General features: G+C 43.8%; 2 pseudogenes; both read right to left on the minus strand.

Annotated features, from left to right (window-relative positions):
• LOC128412179 (zinc finger protein 850-like) overlaps positions 1-23,875 on the minus strand; it is a 72,185-nt pseudogene extending 48,310 nt beyond the window's left edge.
• LOC128412182 (zinc finger protein 850-like) lies at positions 8,430-22,877 on the minus strand (annotated as a pseudogene).
• Positions 23,876-25,484: the final 1,609 nt, after the last annotated feature.

A 25,484-nucleotide genomic window follows, 5' to 3' on the forward strand; every position in this document is an offset into this window, starting at 1 on the left:
AAAGAATTATTAAATCAGCTGATTACAGAGGAGGAGGTAAGGAAGGCAATATCAAAGATGAAAATCGGTAAAGCGCCGGGGCCAGATGGTCTGTCAGCCAAATATTATAAAGTGATCAAATAAGCCCAACCCTATGTGAAGTGATGAACAATACTTTAAAAGAAGGGAAGACCCCGAATACCTGGAAGGAAGCCTATATTACATTAATTCCTAAAAAAGATGTGGATGCCTTAGAGGTGAAAAACTATAGGCCGATTTCATTATTAAATAACGACTATAAACTGTTTGCGGATGTAATGGCAGAAAGATTAAAAAAAGTATTAAATAACAGAATCCATAAAGATCAAACGGGCTTCCTTCCAGGGAGACAATTGAAGGACAACGTAAGAAATGTGATAGATATCATTGAATATTTGGAAACCAGAATAGACAAACAAGCCGCTTTGATTTTCATTGATGCCGAATAGGCCTTTGATAACGTTTCTTGGTGCTTCCTGACAGAAAATCTAAAAACGATGGGGCTGGGTGAAAGATTTAGAAAAGGTATAGAAGCTATCTATAATGAACAAAAAGCTAAGCTAATAATAAATAACTCGACATCAGAATTTTTTGACATATCTAAAGGGACTAGACAAGGCTGCCCCCTGTCTCCTCTGTTATTTATAACAGTACTTGAAGTACTTACTAAGAGACTGAGAGAGGCAGCGGAAGTGAAAGGGATTAAGGTAGGGACTAAAGAAGATAAGATAAAAGCTTTCGCGGATGATATTGTATTAACTCTAGAAGACCCAAAAAATAGTATGAAAGAAGCCTTGCAAAAATTTGAAGAGTTTGGAGCGGTGTCAGGCCTCAAGATTAATAAAAATAAGACTAAAATGTTGACTAAAAATCTAACTAAGGAAGATATTGTAGAACTAGAACAAAAGATGGGAATTATGACAGCAAAGAAAGTGAAATATCTTGGAGTGTGGATATCAGCGAAAAATATTAACCTATATAAGGATAATTATGAAGTCACTTGGAAGAATATTAAGAAAGATCTTGAAATCTGGGAGAGATTGAGCTTATCTTTTCTGGGGAGGATAGCAGTTATCAAAATGAACGTTCTCCCCAGAATGTTATTTTTGTTCCAAACCATTCCGGTACTAAAAGGTCTAAAGCAGTGTAAAGAGTGGCAAAGAGCCTTAGCGAGATACATCTGGCAAGGCAAAAGACCACGAATAAAAATGAAAATATTGGTGGACAAAAAAGAAAGAGGGGGATTCTCTCTACCGGATCTAAGTTTATATTATGAAGCGGCGTGTTTATTGTGGCTGAAGGATTGGATAAGATTGGAAAATAGGGACATCTTGGACTTGGAAGGTTTCGATAACAGGTACGGGTGGCACTCGTACCTGTGGTACGAAAAGGTGAAAGTTCATAGAGGCTTTCTAAATCATATTTTTAGGGGACCACTATTCCAAGTATGGGAAAGAAATAAAAATATATTGGAAAGGAAGACACCTTGGTGGATTTCACCAATAGAGGTGTTAACTATAAAAAAAATAAACATGGAAGGGAAGAATGCCACCTATGAAGAACTAACTTGGAAGACAGATCAAGGGATTAAACTTAGACCATATGAAGAGATCAAAAATTTATTTACAGGGTGGTTGCAATACCACCAAGTAAATGATCTGCTAAAAGAAGACAAAAAGAAAGTAGGATTTGAAGATAAAAAATCTAAATTTAATGTAGAAGTTATAGAAGGTAAGAACAAAACACTGTCAAGGATGTATGATATTTTGCTGGAGTGGTATACAAAAGATGAGGAGGTGAAGGAGGCTATGACTAAGTGGGCGATAGATATTGGATATAACATCGACTTTGAGAGGTGGTTGGAACTATGGAACAAGAATATGAGATTTACGGCATGCACGGCACTAAAGGTAAACCTGTGGAAAATGATCTACAGGTGGTATCACACACCAGTGAAATTAGCGAAGATTTATAAGTTGAAGGATAAAAGATGCTGGAAATGTAGAGAGGTAGAAGGTGACCTCTACCATATGTGGTGGCCGTGTTGCAAAGTGAGAGGCTTTTGGGAATTGGTTTATAATGAACTTAAAAAAATCTTGAAATATACATTTCCCAAAAAGCCAGAAGCTTTTTTGTTAGGAATGGTCGGTAAAGAAATTAAAAAAGAAGACAAGATCTTGTTTCTATATGCTACGACAGCTGCAAGAATTATGTTAGCACAAAATTGGAAATTAGAAGTAATACCCAACATAAGTGATTGGCAGGTTAAAATGATAAATTATGCTGAGCTTGATAGAATATCAGGAAGATTAAGGGACCAAGACGAACAGAAATTTCATGATAATTGGAAGAAATATTTAATGTATATGGAATCTAAATCTCAGGTGACACTGGCGGGGTTGAAATAACTCTAACAGTGGGAAAGGCCTATGTAAAAGAGTTAAAAAGTACGCGACTATATAATTTATTTGATACTTACCAAAGGAGTGGAGGGAAGTCCAAGGCTCAGTTGAGACTAACTCAGTTATGTATTTTATTTATAATTTGTGAAGTGGATATAATTTGTATAAGGTATGTGGTGGATTTTTTGTTTATGTTTTTCCTGGATATATGTGCAAATATGAATAAAAATTTATAAAAGAAAAAAAAAGAATTGGGTGGCCCCCCGGACTTGGCTACCAGTCCCCGGCGGTCTGGCAGAGCTTCCAAGTGCCCAACTTATTTAAAGGACTATGTTGTTGGACATGTATCACTGCTGGTCTAAGTATGTGAAATGTAACTGATATGCTTTTGTGCCTAATTGAACCATTCCGTGTAGTGCTGTATATAAGGAAACCATTACGATTGTAACTAACGCCTTATCTCGGTGGGGAGGGGTGTTATGTACTGAAGTTCTCACCCTGGGCCAGCAGGGGGATACTGTAGATAGTTATGCAAATGAAGGATAGAAAGTGACGTTCAGTGATTGGATAGTTTGTATGCAAATGAAGGATCGAAAAGTGACGTTCAGTGATTGGATAGTTTTAGAAAAGTTGCAACAGTTACGCTGTTCTGGAGCTCTATATAAGCAGGCTGACTGAGCTCCTCAGTTCAGTTCTGTTCTGGCCTTTTGAATAAACAAGAGCTGTTTGAAGAATCACTGTGTCGTCTGATATGTTCGCCCACAACTTAACACAGACCATGTGGGGGGCCAGACTATATATTTTCTGGGGGGATGAACCAATTCCTATACCCCACAAATAATCCAGAGAGGCATTTTAAATAAAAGGACACATTCTACTCATCTAAAAACACACTGATTCGCGAATCGTCCGTGGGCTGGATTGAGAAGACGATTGGGCCACATCCAGCCCCCAGGCCTTCGTTTGCTTGGGGAGCCACATTCTGGTTGAAGGAGGCCAGGATTGACCTCCAAGGCTTGGGATGTCACTCCCCTGTAGTAGTATTTGGAATCCAGGAGAAAACTCTTGGAATAGCCTTGCCAGGTGCTCAGGGACAGACTCACCTGTCCCCATGTCCTTGCACATCTGTCCCCCAGGGGTGAGTATTGGGGAGAACCAGAGCAGAGACTCTGACCTGCCCTCCTTGCCCCCCACTCGGCACTCTCGGATGTGGAGAAGCCCTCCCTTCATGAAGAACTGACAGCCTGACTTTTGCCTTTCAGCTGCTGGAGGAAGATCAGCTGTACCTGCCGGAGGTGATTCAGAACTGCCAGGCAGCTCAGCTCAGGGGGCTCCGAACCCTGAAGTGCTCCAAGCAGGAGACGACCAAAGCCATCCTGGTGACTGATGGGAGGTGTGGGCCCCCCCCGGGGAAGTAGGGGAGGGAGGGGCTTTGGGGGAGGGGTTGTCCGTCTGCCGGAGAGGAGGACCCTACTGGCCCAGGTTCACGTATCCTGTTTGAAAGGGGAATCATCTGAGTGACTTCCTGTAGACATCTGGGTCAGGAATGCTGTTCCTGGAATGGACAAACACACAAGACGTAACCGGTTGTGCAGTCACATAAACAATAATCTTCTATATATTCTTATCACAATATCAAATGTTTATCTTGCACATAAACAACACATAAAGTGCAATAATATAGACGGAAGTCCCAATAAATCAGTTCATTCATAAAGACCAAATGTCTGCACATTTCTGTTCCACATATGTTCATAAAGTCCACATTGGGGACTACTACAGTTCCACATTGTTGGCAAGGTGTGATGGCCTGGGATTCGGACTTAGATGCTGAACCTGAGGGATCCCAGCCTGCACAGGAGACCCCGGCTCCAGAACCAGCTGAGCTGGGGCTGGGGCATGAGCCTGAAGGGTCCTCACCTGTGACCCATTGCCTGCAGGTACTCCACTCTCAGCCCCGTCAGAGAAAGCTGAGGTTGCCTCTGGGTCCGGTAACCCTCCAGCCTCTCCTGAGCTGCAGAGGGTCAGGGTTAGAGAGGAGAGTCACCAGAGAATCGGGGCCGCCCTATGCCTCAGGGCAGATAAAAGCCGGCCAGCCCCAGTCCCATGTTGCGGGAGCAACATTGTTGGTTGCTAGTTCCTGCCTGAGCTTCTGACCCACCCTGGCTCCCTGCTTGCAAGCCTGTTCCTGACTTCACCCAACTCCCTGCCCTGCACCCAGCTTCAGCTACTACGGACTGCCTCCACATTGCACCTTTGACCATGGACCGGACTTGGATTTAGCCTCTCGGTTAACCCAGGGGACTAGCACAGTTTGCTCCCGCCACACCCGCACTCCCCCTTCGTTGGGGTGCGTTCAGGAGGAACCAGAAGCCATGGCTGACCAGGCGGCTGCGCTGGTGGCATTGGCTCAGGAAAACCAGGTCTTGACCCACACCGTTCAGCAGCTAAGCAATGCAGCTACAGCGCTTCAGCAGCGTTTGGACGCCTTATTAGATCCTGGTGTCGACACCCCACCTTCTGGCAAGTACCCAGTGGCCCTGCCAAAGAAATTCAATGGGTCCCTGGCCAGCTTTCCCATGTTTCTTGCCCAGACCAAGCTGTATATTCAGGGGCGAGCCCGGAATTTCCCCGATGACTGCACCAAGGTGCACTTCCTCAACAGCTTGCTGAAGGACCGGGAGGCCAAGTGGGCATTGACGCTGCTCCGGCAAGACTCTCCCTTGCTGACAGACTATACAGGGTTTTGCAACCATCTGGAAACCGCGTTCGGCAACACTCAGAAGGGGAGTCAAGCCAATTGGGCGATTCGGCGGCTGAAACAGGACAAGTCCATAGTGGCCGCCTACGCCACAGAATTTCAGTTGTTTGCACAGGACTTGTCCTGAAATGACTCCACCCTTCAGGACCAGTATCTCAAGGGGCTTTCGGATGAGATACTGGACCAGCTGGCCATGATGGATCGACCCAACACGCTGGACACCCTCATTCAGCGGAGCCTGCAGATAGACGATCAGTTGGAGGACAGTCGCCAGGCTCAATATCGCCAGCACTCCCGGCTCCGGTCCTTCCCAGCAGTTCCACGGCCACAGCCAAGTCGCTGGAGGAGCCAATGCAGCTTGGGGCAGCGCGGCCTCGCCTCTCCCCCTCGGAGAAGACTCAGCGTCTGGAGGGGAACCTGTGTCTCTACTGCGGCGGGAGTGGACACTATGCCCAATCCTGTCCTGAGAAAACGCCAGCCACAGGGAAATGGCCAACCCCAGTAGCCGATGGCCCAGGCTACCTGGGGTCCCAGACATCGCATGATGGGCCCTCACCGGTGGAATTGCAACACCTCATGGTTCTGGTGCATCTATACCCCCTGGCGGGCCCTGGATTCTCACCCAAGCTCTGGTAGATTCAGGGGCAACCTGCTCCTATATGGACTCTGCCTTCGCTGCCCATCATCAAGTGCCACTGCAGGACAAGCCAGAACCGGTACAGGTGGAGGCAATTGACAGACGGCTCCTGCGCTCGGGTGCCATTACTCAGGAGACTCAGCCCTTGGTCCTGTGTCACCAGCAGCACCGGGAGGTGTGCACCTTGGACATTGCCACCATGCCCCGGTTTCCCCTGGTGCTCGGGATGGACTGGCTGGAATCTCACAATCCTCAGATTGACTGGGTCAATCAGATGGTGCGCTTCCCAGACTCGTGTTCCCATGCTCGGTCTGAGATGCTAGCGGCCACCCCCACAGGGGAAGCTGTGTCAACGGTCCCCGTTGCTTACCAGGACTACCAAGAAGTGTTTGAGGAACAGGGGGCAGACCAGCTGCCGCCTCATTGGTCTTTTGACTGCGGCATAGACCTCCAGCCTGGAGTGACCCTGCCTGTGAGCCGCCTGTACTGTCTTACGGAGCCAGAGCGCTAAGCTTTGTAGGACTTCCGTCGCAAGAATCTGGAGTGCGGGTTCATTTGGCCCTCTACCTCGCCCACCGCCGCTCCAGTACTCTTCGTTAAGAAGTGTGGGGAGCTTCGTCCCTGCCATGATTACTGGGATTACCATCCCAGACCGGTATCCCTTGCCCCTTATTGCAGAGTTGCTGGAGCGCGTGCAAGGGGCGCAGATGTTCACCAAGCTGCACCTTCGGGGAGCCTACAATTTGATTAGGATCCGAGCCAGGGATGAGTGGAAGACAGCATTTGGGACACGGTATGGGCAGTTCGAATACCTGGTAATGCCTTTCGGGTTGTGCAATGCGCCTGCTGTGTTCCAACGGTACATCAACCACGTGTTCCAGGACTTGCTAGACAAGTACGTGGTGGTGTACTTAGATGACATTCTGATTTACTCCCATGAACCAACTTGCCACGAGGGTCATGTCCGGTCCATGTTGCAGCGCTTGCGGGAGCAACGCCTGTATGCTAAGCTCAGCAAGTGAAAGTTCCACCAGCGGTCGGTGGACTTCCTTGGTCACCAACTCTCCCCCTGATGGGGTGCAGATGGATCCCGGGAAGGTGGCAGCAGTTCAGGAGTGGGCGGCACCCCAGAAGCACAAGGACCTACAGCGGTTCCTGGGGTTCGTCAACTATTACTGGACCTTCAGTGTGGACTATGCTCACCGCGCCAACCCGCTGACCCGACTGCTGTGCCCCAAGACACCTTTCTCCTGGGACAAGGAGGCAGAGGTGGCGTTTCAGGGGTTGAAAGCCTGCCTCCAGAGGGCGCCGCTTTTACAGCATCCTAATCCCTCTCGTCCCTTCGTGGTGGAGACCGACGCCTCCAGTACGGCTCGTGGTGCCGTCTTGTCCCAGCAGCACGGTCCTGATGCACTGCTGTTACTCTGCGCCTACTATTCCTGCCACCTTCTTCTGGCAGAGTGTAACTATACCGTGTGGGAGCGGGAACTACTGGCCATCAAGGTGGCCTTTGAGGTCTGGGGCCATCATCTTGAGGGGGCAAGACACCTGGTGGATGTGAGAACCGACCACTGGAACCTGGAGTACCTCCAGACTGGGTCGACAACTTGGCATTGGAGGAGTTCGCTTACAACAACGCGGTGAACACCTCCACCCAGCAGACCCTGTTCCAGGCCACTTACAGTTACCATCTGCGTTTGTTCCCGGACGTGCTGCCAGCATCTGCAGTCCCCACGGTGACTGATTGGCTCCAGGAGCTCCAGTCTCAGCACCAACTATTGATGGCACAACTGCACCATGCCAAGGATGTGTACAAGGCCCAGGCCGACTGCCGCCACCAAGTGGGACCGGAACTACACATTGGCGAGCCATGGGGCTATATAAATTCTAATTGGACTCCGTTGGAATTGGGCAATTGTATCCAGGCTGCAATTAGCTTTTTGGTCCCTTAGGAACAACTGAGCAACTTCCCTAGAGTGGAAGACCAGAGCCTATAATAATAAAAATCCCATAGAAAGGCCAACGCACAGACATCTCTCTCAAGAAATGTCCAAACCTGTGCCACTACAAGGTGACATGGTCAATATGAAAGCCCTACAGGGATTCACCAGGGATTGTTGCTGCTGTGATATGATAGAGGTGTGAGACCAGAGGAAAGCTAGCTTTGACACCTGGGAACACACAAAAAAGGCAGAAACAAAACAAACTGCATTTTTCACTCATTATTTGACCTTCCTGCTAAGTGTAAAGCAGAGACCACTATTGAGAATGTTTCTCCCAAACTGCTAGAATACCACAAGTAATTTAGTACAAAATGCAACATGTGTTATTTTTTATGTGATATCCTATGTCCAGCTATGTGCGCTGCTACACCTGCAAATAGCCTTAAGAGGCCTGACATGCAAGTCTCTTAAGATTTACATGAGGGCATCCATTTGCAACATAACAGGCTATTATTTGCGGGGCAACAATTTTTTAGAAAAAAAATATATCCCCAAAGGGAGGAATTGTTATAAGAATTTTTAGGAGATTATAAGTGTGTGTGTGTGTGTGTGTGTGTGTGTGTGTGTATAAATATATAAATGTACCAAGCAAACACATATATTTTATGGGGGGGGCAAAGACCCCTAGGAATTTAAGAGTGGCTGTATTCCTTACACCCACAAGTCTCAGAATGCTTAGAACATAAAAACACAACATAAAAACACAAAACATCACGTGTTAAAATAGCATTAGATGCCAATAAGAAAAAGGCCTGGTTAAAAAGGTGCGGATCTGCCTGGCTCCTAAAGCTGTATAATGGTTTTTCCGACCTTTGTATGGATTCTTTGGTGGGAAGTGAGTTTAGAGCTAACAGTGAAGCTCTTTCCACATTCCACACACTGATAAGGTTTCTCCCCTGTATGAATTGTTTGATGGGAAGTGAGAGAGGAGCTCTGACTGAAGCTCTTTCCACATTCCACACACTGATAGGGTTTCTCCCCTGTATGAAGTCTCTGATGCCTAGTGAAACTGGAGCTATCAGTGAAGCTCTTTCCACATTCTACGCACTGATAGGGTTTCTCCCCTTTATGAATTCTCTGATGCTTAGTGAGATTGGAGCTGTTCCTGAAGCTCTTTCCACATTATACACACAGAGATAGCGTTTCTCCTCTGTATGATTTCTGCGATGGGAAGTGAGAGAAGAGCTACATGTGAAGCTCTTTCCACATTCCACACACTGATAGGGTTTCTCCCCTGTATGAATTCTTTGATGGGAAGTGAGATCGGAGTTTCTAATGAAGCTTTTTCCACATTCTGCACACTGATAGGGTTTCTCCTCTGTATGAATTCTTTGATGGGGAGAGAGGAGCTCTGACTGAAGCTCTTTCCACATTCTATGCACGGATAGGGTTTCTCCCCTGTATGAATTCTTTAATGGGAAGTGAGATTGGAGCTCTGACTGAAGCGCTTTCCACATTCCACGCACTGATAGGGTTTAACTGTTAGAAAAATCTAACAGTTGCTGAAAGAGAGAGGTTTCATAGTGAAACCGGATTAATGGTAGCAAAGAAAGTGAAATACCTGGGGATTAATTTGACATCTAAGAATGTGAACTTATTTAAAGACAATTATGAGAAATGTTGGACAGAAGTTAAGAAAGATTTAGAAATATGGTCAAATTTGAGACTTTCCTTGTTAGGCCGAATTGCTGTTATTAAGATGAATGTTTTGCCGAGAATGTTGTTTTTGTTTCAAACATTGCAGATTGTGGATAAAATGGACTGTTTCAAGAGGTGGCAGAAAGATATATCTAGATTTGTCTGGCAGGGCAAAAAGCTCAGAATAAAATTTAAGATATTAACTGATGCAAAAGAAAGAGGGGGGTTTGCCCTGCCAGACTTAAAACTGTATTATGAATCAGCGGCTTTTTGCTGGCTGAAAAACTGGCTACTTCTTGAGAACACAGACATTTTGGATCTGGAAGGGTTTAACAACAGGTTTGGTTGGCATGCATATATATGGTATGACAAGGTAAAAACTCACAAAGGTTTCAAAAACCATATTGTTAGGAAAGCACTATATAATGTTTGGATTCGGTATAAAGATCTGTTGGAAAATAAAACCCCTAGGTGGCTGTCACCAATGGAAGCTAAGGAAGTGAAAAAACTTAATATGGAATCTAAATGGCCAAAATACTGGGGAATTATAGAACAAGAGGGGGGGAAAGTGAAACTACAGAGTTATGAGAAATTGAAGTCTAAAGTAAGAGATTGGCTTCATTATTACCAGATAAATGAAGTATTCAAGCAAGACAGGAAAATTGGCTTTCAGGTGGAGAGATCAAAATTAGAAACAGAATTGTTAGAACCCAATACTAAGAATTTGTCAAGAATGTACAACTTGCTGCTGAAATGGAATACACAAGATGAAACGGTTAAATCAGCTATGATTAAATGGGCACAAGACATTGGTCATGACATTATGTTTGCTGACTGGGAACAGTTATGGACCATGTAAAGTTTACGGCATGTAATGCCTTAAGAGAGAATATTATGAAAATGATTTATAGGTGGTACATGACCCCAGTCAAGCTTGCAAAAATATATCATTTGCCCAATAATAAATGCTGGAAATGCAATGAAACGGAAAGTACTTTCTACCACCTTTGGTGGACGTGCCCAAGGATTAAGGTCTTCTGGGAAATGATCTATAATGAAATTAAGAAGGTTCTTAAGTGTACCTTTCATAAGAAACCAGAGACTTTTCTCCTGGGCATGGTGGGCCAATTGGTGTCAAGGAAAGATAGGACGTTCTTTATGTATGCTACAACAGCAGCAAGAGTTCTTTTAGCAAAGTATTGGAAGACACAGGAACTACCCATGCTGGAAGAGTGGCAGACGAAGGTGATAGACTACATGGGACTGGCTGAGATGACTGGTAGAATCCGTGACCAAGGAAAAGAGACGGTGGAAGAAGATTGGAAGAAATACAAAGTTTATCTTAAGAACTGTTGTAAAATTAATGAGTGCTAAAATGTCATGGGTAACGTAAAACAGAATTGCAGTGGTAAATGATTGGGTAAGAGAAGAAGGTTTAAAGAAAGTGAATTATAAGTTAATTGAAATCAGGGGTTGCTGGAAAACTTTAAAACAGGGATGCAGAAAAGGGAGGCATGGGGAAGTCGGTGAAATAAGGCTTAAGAAAAAGAGGTTATGAAATTATACGTGTTTATATGTTTGTTTGTCTACGTATTGTGAGTTGTAATGTGTTTAATTCATGTTGGAAAACTAATAAAAAATATATATATATATATATATATATATATATATATATATATATATATATATATATATATGACGTTGGTCACATAGAGGTATTTTTTGAATTTCCAGGCAGATAGGACGATCCCACAGGGAGCCTTACCAAGAGAGGCCACGATCCCGCGATTCTCCTCCATGACGTCCTTATGCAGAGCTCTCTGGTCAGGATACAGCAACGCCCACTCCTCGTCTGTGAAACGAACAGCGACATCTTCAAAGCACACTGGACCCTAAAAGAAAAAGGGAAATGCCCTCCTCTGAGACAGCAGAAATATGATCTGCTCCACAATCCTCTGTTGTTTCCTTCCTGTAAATTGCAGTGTTGTTTCAATAGGATTGTTTTGCAGCACATTTTAAATATGGGTGCTTATTTTATTTTAAGTTTTATTTATGGGTATTTGTCTTTGTGCAAATAGGTGGTACTCCACATGTGGTTTTCAAATCATTCTGCCTACCCAAGCATTCCAGTTTGCCTGATGGAAGGAGAGAGGGAGGGGGAGGATTGGGGGGCAGGCCCCATTTTTCATCCGATGGGGCTGGTTAGGTGAATCCAGGCCGCTATTTGTTCTCATTTGTACTCTGCTTAGATACCTTTTTTTGCATTCAGTTATCAATCTAGAAATAAAATAAGCCTGTTTTGGATGGCCATCTGTCTTGGATGATCTAGCAGAGATTCCTGCAATGCAGGGGGTCTCCTGGCTCTGAGAGACAAGCAGGGAGGGTGGCTTCTGGCAGAAGGAGAGGGAGCCTCCGGTAGCTCCTCCTTCTCCTGACTCACCTCTGCCTCTCAACCTTCCTCTCCCACTTGCCTCCTTCCTCTTCTGCCTCTGATTCTGCACAGCATTCTGCCAGAGTCTCCCAGCTCACTAAGCCCTGTTACCCCTTCAGCTTCTGACACCTCCTCTTCCCAGGCTTCTCCCTCTTGCCCCTCTGACCGCTCATCCTTCCTCCACCTCCACTCCTTGGGCTCTGAGCCATCTTCCCTTCCTGGTTCCCCGGCTGCTTCCTCCCACCACTCCTCTGTGCCCAACCAGTCCATGACATTGCTCCATCCCTCGGCCTCTGTCCCCACAAGGCAGCTTCCCCTGATCTGATCTGGTTCCACAGCCGCTGCTTCCCTTCTACCCCCATGAAAAGGCGGATCAGGAGGTCTTCCCGGCATCCTTCTGCCACCTGCAAGAGAAAAAAGGTAAGCAGGATGCCAGGAGTGCCTGCTTCTCCCCTGCCAGACTTGAAAATATACTACGAAGCATCATGCCTCTGTTGGATAAAGGAATGGATTAAATTAGAGAATGGAGAATTGTTAGATTTAGAAGGATTTGATAACAGATTTGGTTGGCATGCATATCTATGGTATGAAAAGAAACAAATTCATAAAGGATTTGAGAACCACATCTTTCGAAGATCACTGTGTTGGGATTCGCAGGATACTGGATAAGTCTGCAGGCTTCAACAGGATGATGCAATACTCTGCTGAGTCAGAGTGACTCAGCAGGAGTGTGATTAGTGTGATTGGCTCTCACCTGTTTTAAAAGGAAAGCCTGTTTAATGGTGGTTGTGCTGTAGTGTGGTGGTGCTGTGGTGGAGAGTATTCGTTTGTAAGTACTCTGTATGGACTGTTTCTTTTGTAAATGCCTGTATATAGCTCACATTAAAAAAGACTGCCCTGGAAAAACCTGGAACTCTTAGTGTTTCGCTGAAAGCGCCGCGTGGAATACGCGACAGGGTTATGGGCCCAGCACGCTTCCGCTGCGCAAGAGTACAGGTGGCAGTTATCTAGCCGTGGGTGCTGGAGGTGAGCTGCAGGGATGGAGCAGTCCAGAACTGGCGTGTTGCTGGAGAAGCTGACGGCCACGAACTACAGCACCTGGTCTGTCCGCATGCAACACTTCCTCAAGCGTGAGGGCCTGTGGAAGGTGGTGGAAACTCCACCGCAGCCCCCTGAGGAGGATGAGGACAACGATGAAAAGCTGGCACTAGCAGAGGCCCAGCTTGAAAAGGATGAGAAAGCTTTGGCTACGATCATCCTTAGAGTGGACGACAGCCAGCTAGTCTACGTAGCTGATAAGGTGACGGCAAGTGAGGCGTGGAATGCGCTCAAGGCTGTCCATGTGCGAGAGACAGCTGGCTCACTGATAACACTGACCAGGAGACTGTACCGGTGTCGGAAGAAACCAGGGGACTCCATGGTAAACCACCTAAAATTCCTAACAGGCTGTTTCCAGGAGCTAGCCTTAAGAGGGAGGCCTGTGGATGAAGAGGACAAAGTCTTTATAGTCCTGAGTTCCCTTGATGACAGCTATGATATGCTGGTCAACTCCCTCGAGTCGGTAGAGACTGATAAGCTGACTTTGGAATACGTTACCGGACGGTTGTATGCAGAGGAGGACAGGCGTGCAGAGCGAAAGATGACCTCAGCCCAGCTGTTGGAGCATCCCAGAGGGAACAACAGTCGGGAAGAGCAGAGGTGTTGGGAGCCAGAGAAACAGCCAGGAGGAGCTGCTGCAGACCAGCCGGTGGTCAACAAAGTAAAAAGGTGTTTTTGCTGCAAGTCCAGTGGACATCTGCTGTGGGACTGCCCAAGAAAACAACAAAAACAGCAGAAGCACAAGAGGCAGCAGAGGGAGTCTACCGCTTGGGTGTCTGCAGATGGTCAAGAAAATGAAGAGCTGTGGGTTCTGGACAGTGGAGCTTCTCAAACCTTTTGTAAAAGAAAAGGACTGCTAACTGATGCTAGGGATTCAAACAAAAAACATGTAAGTCTTGCTACGGGCCAGAAAGCTAATGTGGTTTGTGAGGGGGAGGTTGTGTTCCCACAGCTGGGACACACATTCAGGAATGTGTTGTGTGTGCCTAGTTTGCAAAACAATCTCCTGAGCATTCCTGACTTGGCAAAAGCAGGCTTTGAAGTAAACTTTGTGGGAGATCAGTGCCAGATAAAGCAAAATGGGACAGTGTTGGCAAATGCTAACCTTAGAACTAATATGTATGTACTGCAGTGTGAGTCTAAGGTTGCGAATGTGCAAAATGTCCCAACCCATGATATGTGCATTCATCTCCTGCACAGGCGTCTGGCTCATGCTAGCTTTAAGGTGCTGAACAAAACATTAGAGTTGTGTGGGGGAATGAAAAACATTAAAAGTTGTGATAATTACTTAGACTGCAATATCTGCAAGGAGGTTAAAAGCAGGGCTTGCCCAGTAGCAAGAGCAAGCCAGAGAGAAACCAAAAAACCACTGGAGTTGATTCATGCTGATGTAACTGGTCCTTTTCCACCAAGTGTCTCCCACAACAAGTACTGTTTGATCCTAGTGGATGACTATTCTAGATTTGGCTGGGTCTATCCATTAAAGCAAAAGTCTGACGTTGCCCAAACTTTGAAGTTCTGGGTAAGAAGGGTAGAAAGGCAACTTGGCGAAAAGGTGTGCTCTATTCAGACAGACAGGGGAGGAGAGTTTATGGCAAGCTCCCTAAGAAACTGGTTGCGTTCCCAGGGGATTAAACATAGGCTTACCAATGTGGCGACGCCTCAGGAGAACGGGGTAGCAGAGCGTAGGGGAGGTGTCTTGCAGACACAAATGAAAGCATTGTTAGCAGATGCAAATCTTCCAATTAAGTACTGGGCTGAGAGTATTAAGACTGCAAATTATATTGGGAATCGCTTGTGGTCAAGGGTACTAGATGACATACCCTATAAAATTCTCTATAACAAAAGTCCCAGTTTGCAACATTTGAGAATCTTTGGGACAAAGGCGTGGGTTGACATACCTGTAAAAAACCGAAGAAAAGGTGGGAAAAGGGCACAGCAGTTGCTATTTCTTGGGTATGAAAGTGGTACGAAAGCCTACAGGTTTGAAGATGATAAAAATCTTTTGAGTTATAGTCGATCAGCCAGCTTTAATGAGCAAAGAAATTGGCCCAAGATACATGCAAACCTGCTGCCAGAAAAAGTTTTACTGCCGAGCATACCTGATAAGGCAGTTGAAACAAAGCTGAGAATTGGCAGCTCTCCCAGAGAAACTGAAAGGGAGGAGGTAAAGGTTGAGCATTTTTCTCCAGCTGCTAGCATAAAGCAGGGGAGAGAAGAAAGTGCAACAGGGACAGGAGGAGGTAGATCTACAGAGTCAATCCACCCCAAAAGCAGTCCTGAAGGTAGCCCAGGGGGTGAGATTAATGAACCAAGGAGGTCTGCAAGAAGTAATAAAGGTCAACCTCCAGACCGTTATGGGTTCCCAGCCACCATAAACCAGGTTTGTGTAACTGAGCCAGAAAACTTTGAAGAAGTGCAAGAGTTACCTGCTCTAGAAAAAGAGGCGTGGTTAAAGGCAATGCAGGCAGAGTATAACTCTCTGCTAAACAACAATGTCTTTGTACCTACAGAATTGCCTGAAGGTAAAAAGCCCATAAGCTGTAAGTGGGTTTTTAAAGTGAAAAAGCTGGCTGATGGTAGTTGTCAGAGGAAAGCCAGGTTGGTTGCAAGGGGCTTTACACAAAGGAAAAAGATACATTATGATGAAGTGTTTGCCCCAACAGCAAAGGCTGAAACAGTAAAATCAGTTTTAGCAATGGCAAGTCTGAGAGGGTTGAAAGTTAATCATTTTGATGTTGCCTCAGCATATTTAAATGCTCCTATTGACGCTGAGGTGTATTTACAGCAAATACCAGGTTATGAGCTGGAAAAAGACAGCATGGTGTTAAAACTGCAAAGGGCACTATACGGTTTACACCAAAGTGCACGTCTATGGCATGAATGCATAGACACAACTTTGAAAAAGATGGGATTCAAACAAAGCCTGGCTGATTCCTGTTTATATTCAGCAATGGTGCAAGGAAGTGTTTGTTATTTACTTTTGTATATTGATGATATCTGTCTAATAACAACTGCACAAAAGCAAGTGTCTTGGTTTATAACCAGCCTAGGTAACAAATACAAACTAAAGTATTTGGGAGAGATTCAGAATTACTTAGGAGTAGAGGTTCAGAGAAATGAAGAGGGCGTCTACTCTCTGAGTCAGAAGAAAAAAATCGAAAAGTTACTGAAGACATATGGAATGGAGAGGGCAAATGAGGTTGACACTCCCATAACTACCCAGTACAAAAATGAAACAGAAGGGCAAAAATGTGAGAATGCAACAGCGTTTCATTCTCTGTTGGGTTCTCTGTTATATTTAAGTTGTTGGACAAGACCCGACATAACATTGGCAGTGCACATGTTAAGCCAAAGAAGTGCAGACCTGGCTCAGAGAGATTGGGTAGCACTTAAAAGAATCCTAAGGTATCTGAAAGGCACAAAAGATTACAAACTGGTGCTGGATACAGGATATGATCAGCAAGTGTATGCATACGCTGATGCCAGCTGGGGGGACAGAGAAAATGGAAAGTCTACCACTGGCTATGCCATATATATTGGAAATGCCCTGGTTCAGTGGAAATCCCAGAAACAAACATTTGTTGCCACAAGTACTTGTGAAGCAGAGTACTCAGCCATAAGCGAATGTGTATCACAAATAGAATGGTTTGCTTGCCTAGCAAAAGAGCTTGGAATACCTTCTGAAATGCCAATCACTGTGCTAAGTGACAACATGGCTGCACAACAGCTTGCCAACCAACAGAACTTTAAAAGCAAGAGTAAACATATTGCTATAAGATACGGAAATGTGAAAAATGCTTTGGAAAGAACTGTGTTAAAGGTACGGCACTGTAACACAAAATGTAATGTGGCAGATTTGTATACAAAATGTTTGGATGCTCCTAAATTTCGAGACTTAAGAGAATTATTAGGTCTCAAGCCTTTGACTTAAGGAGGAGTGTTGGGATTCGCAGGATACTAGATAAGTCTGCAGGCTTCAACAGGATGATGCAATACTCTGCTGGGTCAGAGTGACTCAGCAGGAGTGTGATTAGTGTGATTGGCTCTCACCTGTTTTAAAAGGAAAGCCTGTTTAATGGTGGTTGTGCTGTAGTGTGGTGGTGCTGTGGTGGAGAGTATTCGTTTGTAAGTACTCTGTATGGACTGTTTCTTTTGTAAATGCCTGTATATAGCTCACATTAAAAAAGACTGCACTGGAAAAACCTGGAACTCTTAGTGTTTCGCTGAAAGCGCCGCGTGGAATACGCGACACACTGATAGAGGTGTGGGAGAGGTACAAAAATTTGTTGGAACCTAGACTCCCCCGCTGGATTTCACCGTTAGAAGTGCTGAGCGTGAAAAAGATTAATATGAGGGGGAGGTGGATAACATATGGAGAACTGATAGTAAGAGAGGGGGGGAAATGGAAAATGAAAACTTATGAAGAAGTGAAAGAATTTGTTTATGATTGGTTGCATTATTACCAGGTTAATGAAATGTTTAGAAAAGATTGTAAAATGTGTGGGTATGAAGGAAAAGAATCAAAATTTCAAACAGAAGTATTGAATAATGAGCATAAAAATTTGTCTAAAATGTACAAAATGTTGCTAGAATGGCACACAAAAGATGAAGAAGTGAAATCAGTAATGATACATTGGGCCAGAGATTTTGGTTATAATATACAATATGATGATTGGATGAAGCTATGGAATGAAAGGTTAAAATTTACAGCATGTTCTGCGTTGAAGGAAAATGTAATGAAATGGTTTACAGATGGTATATAACGCCAGTTAAACTGGCTAAAATGTATAAAACATGTAATAAGTGTTGGAAATTTAAAGAAAAAGAAGGAACTTTCTATCATATGTGGTGGGAGTGCAAAAGGGTGAAAGGCTTCTGGGAAATGATATATAATGAACTGAAAAAGATGTTGAAATATACATTTGTTAAAAAACCAGAGGCCTTCCTATTAGGTTTGGTAGGAAATGAAATTAACAAGAAAGACTGTAAACTTTTTCAATATGCAGTGACAGCAGCAAGGATACTTCTGGCCCAAAGATGGAAGCAGGAAGAAATTCCAACAGTGGAAGAACGGAGAAGGAAATTGACTGAATATGCAGAATTGGACAAATTGACACGGAAGATTCGAGGGAGCCAGCATACAGCTTCCGGGTCATGTTGCCAGCATGACTAAGCCGCTTCTGGCGAACCAGAGCAGCGCACAGAAACGGAAGGCGAAGGGGTAGATTTAAGAGACCAAATTCCCAAGGGCATAAAACCTCTTCAGTCAGTTTAAAATCCACTTTCCCAGTTTGATGTCCTAAGACATATACCTCATTCAGCCCACATTTTACCAGCTTCCTCACATAAATCTCACAGAGGACTCTGTCAAAAGCCTTGCTGAAATCGAGGTGCGCTATTTCCACAGCAGTTCCCTAATCAACAAAGTTTGTAACTCCATCCAAAAAAAGAAAAGAAGAAAAGGAGAGATTTCTCTGGCTTGACTTGTTTGTGAGAAAGCCATGCTTTCTTCCTGTATGTTGTAAAATCTTCAGATGAAGGGCAAATAAATTTAAAAAAGAATAAATGAGGATATTGACATGTGCAAAGCAAGGCGATTTATGTCTTTATTTAATTTGTAAACCACCCGACCCAGTGGTGCCAACTTGAATAAAATATTGGTGGAGGGCCAAGTAAGGCCCACCTTGCACAATCAATCACATAATGCATGCACACCATTTGAATGGCAATGCCTATAATGGCAGCAACTTTTTAAAAAAGTAATATTTTGTTGTTGTTTTTGAAAATAATATTTATTACTTTTCCAACAATTTAAACACTACAAAAAAATAGCAATACAATACAAAAACACTGCATAACACTAACACATTAAACTAACAAAACAAAACAAAAACAGTTTAAAACACATCAAACAATTTCAATATTTTATCTTTCATTCACTTATTTCTACGACCTCCTCACACCTCCCTTTTTGTATTCCACTTCTATTAATTGTTTCAGCAATTCCTTTCCATCTTCCTGTTTTCTATCCTATAATTATCTTAACATATTCTAACCTTATTTTTTCCTTTAATACTCTAATAATCTATTTATATTTAATTCCTTATAACATTTCTACTAAAGCCATATAACTTCATTCCCACATTTTTCTAACATTCATTAATTTTACAGTATTTCTGTAAATAGTCTTTAAACTTTTTCCAGTCTTCTTCCACCAACTCTTCTCCCTGGTCTCGGATTCTGCCAGTCATTTCCGCCAGTTCCATATAGTCCATCAACTTCATCTGCCATTCTTCCCGGGTGGGTAAATCTTGTATCTTCCAATACTTCGCGATGAGTATTCTTGCTGCTGTTGTTGCAAACATAAAAAAAGTTCTATCCTTCTTTGGCACCAATTGGCCGACCATGCCCAGGAGAAAGGCCTCTGGTTTCTTCAGGAAGGTATATTTGAATACCTTTTTCATTTCATTATAAATCATCTCCCAGAATGTCTTAATCCTTGGGCATGTCCACCAAAGGTGAAAGAATGTACCTTCAGTCTCATTACATTTCCAACATTTATTATCGGGCAAATGGTAAATTTTTGCAAGCTTGACTGGTGTCATATACCACCTATAAATCATTTTCATTAAATTTTCTCTTAGGGCATTACATGCCGTGAATTTCATACCTGTGGTCCATAACTGTTCCCAGTCAGCCATCATTATGTTATGTCCAACATCTTGTGCCCATTTAATCATAGCTGATTTCACCATTTCATCCTGAGTGTTCCATTTCAACAGCAAGTTATACATTCTTGACAGATTCTTGATTTTTGAATCTAACAATTCTGTTTCTAATTTTGATTTTTCCACCTGGAAACCAACTTTTTTGTCCAAATTGTATGCCTCCATTATTTGATAATAATGGAGCCAGTCTTGCACTTTGTTTTTCAATTTTTCAAAGCTCTGCAGTTCTATTCTGTCTCCATCTTGTTCCAGGATTTCCCAATATTTCGGCCATTTGGCCTCCATATTGAGTTTTTTTCTGTGCCTTCGCTTCCATTGGTGACAACCATCTTGGGGTTTTCTTTTCTAACAAATCCATATATCTTATCCAGACATTAAACAGTGCTTTTCTAACAATATGATTTTTAAACACTTTATGTGCTTTTACCTTATCGTACCACAATACTGGTGTGTTGCCAGTAGAAGCCACAATTCTGTGGGTACTCTAGGTGGTGCAGAAAGCACCTAGAACCTCCCTAGAGGTTGAAGTGCCTATCAAACTTCAGTTTTGCGCTCTATTAATTTCAATTAGCAGTACTGGGGGTGGTTCAGATTCTGGGGCAGTTTTTGGCCAGCAGAGGATATCACAAGGCCAGCCTTTTGTTGTTTAGTCGTTTAGTCATGTCCGACTCTTCGTGACCCCATGGACCAGAGCAGGCCAGGCACTTCTGTCTTCCACTGCCTCCCGCAGTTTGGTCAGACTCATGTTTGTAGCTTCGAAGACACTATCCAACCATCTCGTCCTCTGTCGTCCCCTTCTCCTTGTGCCCTCCATCTTTCCCAACATCAGGGTCTTTTCCAGGGAGTCTTCCCTTCTCATGAGGTGGCCAAAGTATTGGAGCCTCAGCTTCACGATCTGTCCTTCCAGTGAGCACTCAGGGCTGATTTCCTTCAGAATGGATAGGTTTGATCTTCTTGCAGTCCATGGGACTCTCAAGAGTCTCCTCCAGCACCATAATTCAAAAGCATCAATTCTTCGGCGATCAGCCTTCTTTATGGTCCAGCTCTCACTTCCATACATCACTACTGGGAAAACCATAGCTTTTACTATACGGACCTTTGTTGGCAAGGTGATGTTTCTGCTTTTTAAGATGCTGTCTAGGTTGGTCATTGCTTTCCTCCCAAGAAGCAGGCGATCTCGAGCTGGTTTTGGACTACAACTCCCATCATCCCTTGCTAGCAGAACCAATGGGGAGGGATGATGAAAACTGTAGTCCGGGAGCTGCTGGGGACCCAAGTTTGGGAAAGCCTCCTTCAAAGCAACTTTTCTATTTTGCCCGCAAAGATGGGACCTGTCCATGTTTGTATCTTCTTGTATTTTGTTTTCCTCATGACATTTCTGCGTTTATTTTTTTTATTTTTTAAGAGGGCAAATTGAAAGAAAAATTGTATGGCAAGCTGCAGAAGAATAAAAGGTTGTGTTTGAAAAAAGCACACCAAAAACTGGGGGGTGGCATCCTTAAACATTTTATTGGGGGTGGGGCATAGACCCCTAGTCGTTTAAGAGTTGGCACCTATTCCCTACACCCACAGGTCTCAGGATGGTTACAACATAAAAAAAAAGAAACAAAAAAACCCACCACATATTTAAAGGGCATTAGATGTCAATCAGACAAAAGCCTGGTTAAAAAGGTGTGTCTGCCTGGTTCCTAAAGCTGTATAATGGTTTTTCCGACCATTGTATGGATTCTTTGATGGGAAGTGAGATGGGAGCTCTGACTGAAGCTCTTTCCACATTCCACACACTGATAGGGTTTCTCCCCTGTATGAATTCTTTGATGGGAAGTGAGATGGGAGCTCTTCCTGAAGCTCTTTCCACATTCCACACACTGATAGGGTTTTTCCCCTGTATGAATTCTTTGATGGGAAGTGAGATGGGAGCTCTTCCTGAAGCTCTTTCCACATTCCACACACTGATAGGGTTTCTCCCCTTTATGAATTGTGTGATGGGAAGTGAGAGAGGAGCTATTTCTGAAGCTCTTTCCACATTCCACGCACTGATAGGGTTTTTCCCCTGTATGAATTCTTTGATGGGAAGTGAGAGAGGAGCTATTTCTGAAGCTCTTTCCACATTCCACGCACTGATAGGGTTTTCCCCCTGTATGAATTCATCGATGGGAAGTGAGAGAGGAGCTATTTCTGAAGCTCTTTCCACATTCTATGCACTGATAGGGTTTCTCCCCTGTATGAATTATTTGATGGTAAGTGAGAGAGGAGCTATTTCTGAAGCTCTTTCCACATTCCACGCACTGATAGGGTTTTTCACCTGTATGAATTCTTTGATGGGAAGTGAGAGAGGAGCTCTTCCTGAAGTTCTTTCCACATTCCACACACTGATAGGGTTTCTCCCCTGTATGAATTCTTTGATGGAAAGTGAGAGAGGAGCTTTCAGTGAAGCTCTTGCCACATTTGAAACACTGATAGGGTTTCTCCCCTGTATGAATTCTTTGATGGGAAGTGAGATGGGCACTCTGACTGAAGCTCTTTCCACATTCCACACACTGATAGGGTTTCTCCCCTGTATGAATTCTTTGATGGGAAGTGAGATCGGAGTTTCTAATGAAGCTTTTTCCACATTCCGCACACTGATAGGGTTTCTCCCCTGTATGAATTGTGTGATGGGAAGTGAGAGAGGAGCTATTTCTGAAGCTCTTTCCACATTCCACGCACTGATAGGGTTTTTCCCCTGTATGAATTCTTTGATGGGAAGTAAGGGAGGAGCTATTTCTGAAGCTCTTTCCACATTCCATGCACTGATAGGGTTTCTCCCCTGCATGAATTCTTTTATGGTAAGTGAGAGAGGAGCTATTTCTGAAGCTCTTTCCACATTCCACGCACTGATAGGGTTTCTCCCCTGTATGAATTCTTTGATGGAAAGTGAGAGAGGAGCTCTGACTGAAGCTCTTTCCACATTCCACACACTGATAGGGTTTCTCCCCTGTATGAATTCTTTTATGGGAAATGAGAGAGGAACTATCTGTGAAGCTCTTTCCACATTCCACACACTGATAGGGTTTCTCCCCCGTATGAATTCTTTGATGGGAAGTGAGAGCGGAGCTCTTCCTGAAGCTCTTTCCACATTCCATGCACTGATAGAATTTCTTTCCAATGAGATTTTGTTGATGGGAAGTGGAATGGGAGATCTGACTGCAGCTTTCTCTACACTTCAAATTTTTACGTGGCTTCTCCTCCCTGCGGATTTTATCGTGGTCACCTTTGCTCTCAATTTCCAATTCATCAGAATCTGCAATGGAGACAAAAAGGGATTAGAGCCTCAGGAACAAATGGAGAAGAAATGAAACCAGTTGGGTGTGTGTTCATTACCTGTGTTGTTTGTCATTTTACCAACATATTTATTATTAGATTCTGAAGACTTGTTGAATGTTGTTTTGTCTGATATATAGCAGTGGTCAAAATTGTGGAAGTTTGAAGCTGACACTGAAGATGGCCTGGGAAGTTCACACCAGCCCAATCGTGGTAGAAAAAGCAATATTTTGAAGAAGATTGTTCGAAGAAAAAACTGTAAGTTACTGTTTATTGTGGAGGTGTTAGGTTCCCAGGCGTTATAGGGGGCGCTGTTGAATTCTGTGAAAATATCTGAGGTTGGTCACATAGAGGTATTTTTTGAATTTCCAGGCAGATATGACAATCCCACAGGGAGCCTTACCAAGAGAGGCCAATATCCCACAATTCTCCTCCATGACGTCCTTATGCAGAGCTCTCTGGTCAGGATCCAGCAACGCCCACTCCTCGTCGGTGAAACAAACAGCGACATCTTCAAAGCACACTGGACCCTAAAAGAAAAAGAGAAATGTCCTCCTCTGAGACAGCAGAAATATGATCTGCTACACAATGCTCTGTTGTTTCCTTCCTGTTAATAATAATAATAATAATAATAATAATAATAATAATAATAATAATAATTTATTATTTATACCCCGCCCATCTGGCTGGGTTTCCCCAGCCACTCTGGGCGGCTTCCAAAAAACTCTAAAATACAATAATCTCTTAAACATTAAAAGTGTCCCTAAACAGGGCTGCCTTTAGATGTCTTCTAAAAGTTTGGTAGTTATTTTTCTCTTTGACATCTGAAGGGAGGGCATTCCACAGGGCGGGCGCCACTACCGAGAAGGCCCTCTGCCTGGTTCCCTGTAACTTGGCTTCTCGCAGCGACGGAACCGCCAGAAGGCCCTCAGCACTGGATCTCACTGTCTGGGAAGAACGTGTCAGTGTTTGTAAAAAGCGAAAAAAGGAGGAAAACGTTCTGACCTCCCTTTGTCTCCTCAGCCTGGTCCTCGGACCCTTGTCAGCACAAAAAGAGTCGACGAGAATATCCTTGCAGAGTTTTATTCTTAAAAGTCTTTGTGCAAAACACGACTGAATAACTATATACACTAGCACTAACTAACTAACTAACCAACCAACCAACCCAAACACCAGCCTCAGCAACAAACTAACATTTCTCACTATATATATACAACCTGCTGCAAGCCGCTGAGTCATGCTGACCCAGCTTTATTCGAATTAAAGAAACAGCGGCCATTTTAGCCATGACACCCCTTCTGTTTCTTAAATGCGAAAAACCCCAACAGAAACAATACATACATACATTATATACATAAACCCAGTTTTGTCATTAATTCATTATGGTATGTTGCTGGCAAAGGCTTAGTAAACAAATCAGCAATATTATCTTGTGATTGACAATACTCCAGTTTGATCACCCCATTCTGTACACAATCTCTAACATTCGCATGATGGATAGCAATATGTTTTGATGCAGATTTCATTATTTCCGAGCCCGCTAATGCCATGCACGATTGGCTATCTTCATACACTTGGATAGGCAAATCAACTTTACAATCTAGATCTTTTAGTATCTGTATAAACCACATTATTTCATTGCATGCTAGCGACAGGCTCCCATATTCTGCCTCATAGGATGAGGTCGCAACAAATCCTTGTTTCTTTGACCTCCATTCAATTATGGAATTGGCAAACATCATAACCATTCCACTTGTAGATTTTCTGGTAGCTACACAGCTTCCCCAGTCTGCATCAACAAATACTTCTAGTTTTTCATCTTGTGTACTAGATATCTTCAAACATACATTTAATGTCCCCTTTAGATATCTGATAAGCCTTTTCAAAGCACACCAATCAGCAGTACTGGGTTTAGATACACGTTGACTCAGAACATTTGTAGCACATGCAATGTCTGGCCTTGACCACTGGCTTAAATACAACAGTGATCCTATTTTTGAGTGATACAACTCAGGCTGATCAAATTCATCATCACACACTGTCTTTGGGAAATCTGGTGTCATGGGAGTCTGAACTGGCTTGCAGTTTTCCATGCCAAACTGCTCTATCAAATGAAGAATTTTCTCTTTCTGGCTCAATAGGAAGCTTCCATCTGCTTCCTGCCTTACTTCTACTTCTAAAGCCCTAAGGCTTTAAGCTTAAACCTCTTTTCCAGTTGACTTGTGAGCTTCTGGATCTCATCTGTGGAACTCCCTGCTACAAGCAAATCATCAACAAAGACTAAGAGCATTAGATATTTGTTGCCTGTCCCCTTGGTGTACAGGCATGGATCAGCCACACTCCTTTTCAATCCAAGTTTTACAAGGGCTTCATTTAAACACTGGTTCCAACACCTTCCACTTTGTTTGAGACCGTAAACAGCTTTTTTCAAACGCCAGACTGCACCATTCTCCTCTTCAAAC

This window comes from Podarcis raffonei, chromosome 4 (assembly GCF_027172205.1).
Source record: "Podarcis raffonei isolate rPodRaf1 chromosome 4, rPodRaf1.pri, whole genome shotgun sequence".
Taxonomy (NCBI): domain Eukaryota; kingdom Metazoa; phylum Chordata; class Lepidosauria; order Squamata; family Lacertidae; genus Podarcis; species Podarcis raffonei.